Here is a 7,478-nt window from a genome sequence, read left to right as displayed (position 1 = left end):
GTTCATGTTCATATGAGTTTTGTTAGATCATAGGAATTATTTGCAAATTGTTTGTTAGTTAATTCTTGATCTTAATGTGTTTTAATGGAATTCTTAATTTGTCCTCAAGTTATGGAATTCCAAAAGTTTTTTCTTTTAAATGTTTTTTAAGAAGTCATAAGTTACTTTTTCTTGAAGAGTTTTTCCCATAAATGTTTTATGGACTCCAAAACTTGTCCTCAAGTTATGGATTTCCAAGAGACTCTTCATTAAAAGCTTTAAAACACTTAATTAAAACTCATAAGTTATGAATATCCAAAAGTTTATGAATTGTTCAATACTTGCCCTCAAGTTTTGGAATTTGTAAAGTCTCACACAAACTTTAATTCCATACCCTAGAAGTTTTAAAAGTTAAAATTCTACCCTTATACTATTATAAGATTAATGGTTAATTATTATATATATGTATAAGAACAAGTCGTTTTACCGTTAGTAGGCCTCATTCACGAAGCTGGTCTATAAGGTGGGTATAAGGTTGTTGCCTATAAAATGGCGACTTAATGGGTGTCCACTCTCACCCACCGCTTGCTTGATCGGTGGAGGGTCGTTAGCCGAACGGGTAGGACAATGACTTTAAATTCTCATTAAAAGTATAATGATTATTATAAAGTAACTAAATATTTTATTTAACTCCCAATCTTAGTTACTTTAGGAAAAATGTGAATTTGGTGCTAGCCCATGGAATTCACACTTTGTACCTTACCAAGTCGTTGGTGGAGCGTGTGTGGTTAACCGACACACTAACTTGGACTAGTAAGGATCACGAAGGGTGACTTCATGTTTTTCATAGATCAATGGAGCGTGTGTGGTTAACCGGCACATTGATTAGGTGATAATATTAAGGGTACCAAGTGAATTGGTATGGTTATTCACACCTTGTTTTGTGATCCTCGGCATCCCAATCACAAAATTTGAGAGGGCACACTCGAGATTGAAACATGCCATTGAAAAGTTCAATGAATCTCAAAAGATCTAGGAATTTCAAATCCAATTAAAACCTAATAAATTATTTCGTTTTTCATGGTGGAAATTGGTGAATCGTCATTCGCCTACCTTCAAATATTTTATAGCTTGGATTACGGCATCCCTCTTCCAAATTATAAAATATTGTGTTGGGTCCTAGCCTTAATATTTCATATTAGGTGTTATATTAAGGATTTTGAATCAACTAACTTGATTTTCTCCCATTATAGATGTCTGGTTCAGACAACTATGATCTTCCCAAATCTCTTGAAGATGGTGTCCCTCAACATCATGCTTCACTTCCTCCACTTCTCCAATTATTCTCCCTCACCCACAAGTTCTTGAAAAGTTTAAAGTCACTCAATCCCTATTGGCAAGCATTGTCTATGTGTGCTTACATCTTGGAGATAAAGTCACATATTGACAAGCCGGGAGAGTTGGGTGTCAAAGTCTCGTGAAAGTTGGATGTTCAATCACTTTCTTAGTAACATAATGAGTCTCTTTGGGACTACTATGAGACGGACTATGACATGACCCTTAATGATGTTATCTAATTGCTTGGTGTTGTGGAATCAGCAATGATTTGGAACACCAGTAAAGCAAATTTGATTAAAAGAACAACTTCCCAAGTCTTAAATGGACATTGACAATGGTAGCATTGGATATCTAGAAAAGGATTTCTCTTCCCAATGGCAAGGGATCAGCCATAGTCAACTCGGTTGACCAAATGGTAAAGAGAAAGGCTAAGTCTGAGATAGTCTCATGTGCCATTATCAAAGGGTCCATGTGTTTTGTTGCCAAAGGAAGGGCCATTGGTTGCGAAGCTGCCCTATTCACCTGAAAGGTCATAAGGTTGATCAAGTCAAGAGGTTTGACTCCACTTCGGGTAAAGTCCACTGTCTAACTCTATTAAGTTCCTATTTGGAGATTCTTATTACATAATGTGAATGGGTCACATGCTGATGTTTTTAAGAATCAAAGAAAAGATAGGAAGCTTAAAGTAAGTATATGTTGATTCTGATTGCGAAGGTGGGTTTCGATCGCATGGTTCGGTAATTAGAATTTTGAGTTGTTGCTTAAGAGTTATAATATATTGCTTATGAATAGATAACAACAAGGTTTTCATGTGGATTGTAAGGATAAGTTTTTCCGCAAAGTTTTAAAATAAAAGAAAAAAAAAAAGGTTTTAATTTTATTTATTTTAAAAATATCCTTACAATGGCATCTGTGGAAAATTGTTGCTTATATGTTTCCAGTAATAGCAATATTGGAAAGTGGATTTGATTCCTTCATTTGTGGTAGTGTCTGAATTTACCAAATGAAGAAAGTTTTTCATCATCCAAGTTTCAATTGGACAGAAACTTGGAATCATACAAGTTGTATTGTATGATGAATGAGAATTTTCATCTTTGAAAATTAAGACTGATTCTTTGATCACATGTATATATGAGTCAATTAAAGGACTAAGGAATTAGGTACACTGGGTGTGCGCTGGTCAAGGTCCACCACAAAGATTGATTTGTCATGATTTACTAAAGATTAGTAAATATGATTATGCTTATGAGGTTAAGTATAATTCTGTAACATTGGAAAGGTTACAATGTATGACAAAACAAATGAGAAGAATCAAATTAGGCAAAAAGATAAAAGGTTCTCAAATCTGAAAGGATGGGAGAGTACTTTAGTATCGTATTTCATGATCATCTTAATGATTATGAAACCATATCACAAATTCATACTCTAAGGACGTCTTAGTGCATAGTTATGGCTAAGAAGAGAGGTCATGAATTGTTGGATTGGTTAAGATCGAGAAGATGAGTAATACTTTGTTCCAAAACAATTCTTAGAGTCATACTCCAAGATTGTAACTTTGAGTGACATAAAGGAAGATTTATTAACACTAGTCAAATGTAAGAGTAAAATGTTTTCTACTGTTGTACATTTGAGATTGGTAAGTTGTGATGTCTTGGATGAGACAAAGACCAACTAAGACCAATTGTGTGAAGTGTTAGTCTTGATAAGAATCCGCACTATCCCTTGAATATTTGTTTTGTCAAGGAATGGTTCTTGACTGGGGAAACATATATGTCAAGGGGACAGTGGGAGCCTTAAAGATCCCGAAAGAGTTTCAAGATTTAATCAAGAGTAAAACCTGTAATTTATCACTAGCACACAACTTAAGGTTTGCAACCTATCGTGTTGACATAATTCTTGTTTCTGTACCTACTTCAAATAAGTTGAATTTGCATGTGAGTTATCAGAGTTAAACTTGGAAGCATTGGTGGGCGTTGTGCTGCCAAGGTGACAAGAAACTAAAATTGAACAAGTTTAATCCATGTAAGGCTGAATTTGTCACTAATCTTATCTTGTGATTATGGTTTTGACAAATTCACATGGATAGCAACTCATACACTATAAAATCTAAGTGTCATAATGTTTCTCTCCGATTCATGAAAATGATGGTGAGGAAACGCTTTCACTAAGTAGATTTTACGTAGATATCAATTGTGTTATTTGCATTTTCAAAAGTCGTTAGTGGAGCACGTGTGGTTAACCGGCACACTAACATGGACTTGTGAGAAATGGAAAAATGCCTAAGTAATTAAGACTATGATTACGGTATCCCTTTTCATAGTTCTTAAAATTTTTTAGACACACATGTGAGCTATCTAAGAAAGGGTGTATGAATCTAAATTTCAGAAGTCCAGCAAATTTCTGGAAATATGTCAGAGCTAGTGGGAGCATGAGAGTTATGCTGATAATCATCATGTTAGTGGGAGCATGATTATTACGTTTAGTGTTGCAAGTTAGCAATGTTAATTATAGAAAACAAAGTTTCAATTCGTGAAGTTGCAGGGGTTGAAAAGTTGTTTTGCTATAATTAAGGGAGAGGAAATTATACTTCATTTCAATTCTAAAGCTTAGATTGAGATTTTAATCATATTTAGTCAAGAATATATATATATATATATATATATATATATATATATATATATATATATATATATATATATATATGAATTTTATGTTGGAATGGTTCAACTTGAAGAAATTCTATATATTGCGTTTTCAAAATTCGATTATGATTACGGCATCCCTCTTCATAGTTAAATTTTTAAAAACATGGCAAATAAAAAAAAATATTGTAGCAAAAGACTGGTCTGGTATCATGTCTTTATGTCAAACATCATGAATCGTGTCCCATATGCTTCGGATATAGGATCGATTGCATTGAGAAGGGAAAAGTCTAGAACTGAATATGACTGAAGTGATTAAGCAATTGTCGAGGACAAATCTGAGGTTCGCCAAAGATTGGTTGCTCAGGGACAGTTGGAAGTATGATGTAAGTTGTCAGAAAGGACCATATTGACATATTCTGAAAAGAAGTAACTCTTGTTCGGAAGTGATAGTCAAAATGGGACTATGGAAATGTCTCCATAGGTGGAAGTTATTCAATCTATGTAAGATTAGAAAACCTTAATGCAAGAAGGATGTTCAAAGCAATGTACTTTGAATATGAGACTTCCGTTCCATAGAAGTTGACCTTCTTTGGAATACTCTGTAATGACTGGTGACAAGGTTTTGGTGACTTTGTGCATAATCATTACAAGAGGAACATTGCATAAAAGTTTAAAATTTAACAATTTTTTTGGTAAATGATAGGAATCGGGGATTCTCACATTTACAATAAGGATTTGGGATTGTGAAATGAGTATCATTGGAATCATGTTCAATTGATCTACATCACAATGTAAGGATCATAGACAAACATAGTGTGCATACTTGGAGTATGGCATAACTATTGTTTTAGAAAAAACAAAGTGTACATGCCAGGAGCATGGGACGACTGTTGTTTTTATTCAAGTCTTAAGTTGATTGTTTGAAACAATATACAATGAATAATGTGTAATCAATATGGTGATAAATAAAAGATGGTTCTATTTATATTTAAAAGGGTTCTGAGACCATATTGGATTCGATTATTATTGTGTTTCACTTTGCATGTTTTGACTTCCAAAATAGCTAGGTTATTCTTTCCGAATGACTATGTTATTTAAACACTCCACAGTCGTTCATATGTTGGAAGTAGGTATGAATCAAGACTGTCATGAATCGAGTTTGTAGATGGCTGAATGGGTTTAGTCATAGCAATGGTTGCTACAACATTCATGAGTGCTCATAAGTTATGAGTATTGGAATAAACCCACGCTCACTTGTATCACTTCATGAAATTTATCTCGAGTGATCATGAGACGGTAATATCATATAATTCTTCAAACCTAGATATATGAGTTGTTACTTATGAGTTGGTTGTGCATTGATTGCACATAAACGCATCAGTAACTTGATGTTATAAAACGTGCATTTGTGTACAATTCAACAAGTAGTAGAACAAGCATATGAGTCGAAGTTTATCTATTCCTTCTAGAAATAGAAGCGATATCTGGGCCCCTCGATGATTTTGTTGTGACCTATGTACCGGCCGGTCAGAACTAAATTGATTTGTTCGATTAAGTTCTTTGTCAAACAAATCGGAAAATCGGGAAACAAACTGCTGGACAATAAGTACGACGTTGTTCCATGTATTTGTCCGGCTGGTATCATGAGAACAGAGGATTTTATGATCACTTATCTAAAATGGCGCTTCATAGTTCAACAGAGTTTTCAAGAGCTACGATTGCTGGTTGGTTCCTGAAGTAACATACGCAAATATAGTTATTAGACTTATCCAAGTGGGAGTCTGTTGGATAAGGTGTCTAAGTCCATAACTTATTTGGTATATACTTGACCCGACCCGGCATGGTCCATTTGGGTTGCATCTCACCCGAACTATTTATGGATAATTTTATGAGTGTTATACACATATGTTTATTAATATATTATAAGTTATAATATATTAATATGAAGTTATGTTATTTAATTAGTATTAGTCTTAAATTAATTATGAATTAATTTAGAGATTAAAAGGAAGACTAATTAGATTATGGGCTATTGGTTTTATATAGTGTGGGCTAACACTCATTTGTTAATGGGCTAGGCTTATATGGAAGTCCATGGATGATCCATGGAGCTTTTAACCCATGGATCCTTGGAAAGGAAAGGTCATGGGTTATTAGGGTTTCACCCTAACCATGCACACTATATAAGCATGCTCATGGAGCATGAAATGGCCCCTAAGGGGTAACTAGTGAACTAGTGTGTGTGTGCTTGTGTGTGGCCGAAAATACAAGTGTGTATACTCTCTCAAAGTTTTCCAAGAGTTTGTGGTGTTTTGTGATTCCATTTGAGGCATTCACACTATTGGTGCTTGGCCCTCAAACTCCTTAGGAATTGAACTCATCATCAAAAGGTATGTAATCTCATCTAATTCTTTTATGTTTAAAAGTACCCCATGCCATGTTAGATAGGTTATGAACCTTGGAAAAATTATTATTTTGCATGTATTTAGACAAACATAGATCCAAGGTTTATTAGGGTTGCATGCACACTTAGGAAGTGTTAGACTGCTCAAAACCCAATAGGAGACTGTTGGATTAGGTGTCTAAGTTCATAACTACTCCTGGAATGTACTTGACCTGGTTAGCATGGTCCATTCGGGTTGCATGGCATTGCAACACTTGGATAAACTAAATGAGAGAAAGGACACTTAAGGATTATTAATATATTATAAGTTCTAATATATTAATAATATTAATTAATTAGTATTGATCAAAAAATTTATTTGTAATTAATTAAGTGATAAAAAAGAGACTAATTAAATATATGGGGTTGATTGTGTAAATCATATATTTTTTTATAGTGGGTTAATCATCCATGGTTTGTATGGATTGGGCTAAAACCCATAAGGAGCTCCATGGATAGTCCATGGATGTTACAAACCCATGGATCATGGAATATGGAAAGCCATGAAAATTACAGTTTACATGGTGTAACTCGACTTGTGCCACAACTATATAACGACCCCTAGACTAGCAAAATCGGACTTATACAAGCAAGAAAAAGGGCTAACCCATTTTGAGGTCTTACTGAACTTCTCTCAAGGTTATTCCAAGTGTTGTGGTGTTGTGTGAGACATTTGAGGCTGAGGTGCTAGGCTCACAAGGTTCTCATGGAATCCTAACAACAAAAAGGTATGTTCTTGCTTCTAGCATTTATGTTTAAAAGTTCCCCATGCTATGCTACATAGGTTAAGAACCTTGGAAAACAATGTTGTGTGTATCTTAGTAAAACATAGATCCAAGGTTTCTAGGGTGGCATGTACACCTTAGGAGTGTTAGAATACTCAAAACCCTTTAGAAGTAGTCAGAGATGTCGATAACTGCATCAAGATGCTTGTATGCATCTTCATAATCCTTTCCGGTGAAAGGAATCTCCTTCAATGCAACAAGGATGTGCCACTTAAGTTCAAACATGGTAGTGGCGGGTATGGAGCGTTGCACAAGCCCCAGACCGGTCTCATCTTGAATCCTCTTTTT

Source organism: Lactuca serriola, chromosome 9, assembly GCF_051521515.1.
Source record: "Lactuca serriola cultivar US96UC23 chromosome 9, Lser_US96UC23_V15, whole genome shotgun sequence".
NCBI lineage: Eukaryota > Viridiplantae > Streptophyta > Magnoliopsida > Asterales > Asteraceae > Lactuca > Lactuca serriola.
Note: the sequence above shows the minus strand (reverse complement) of the source record.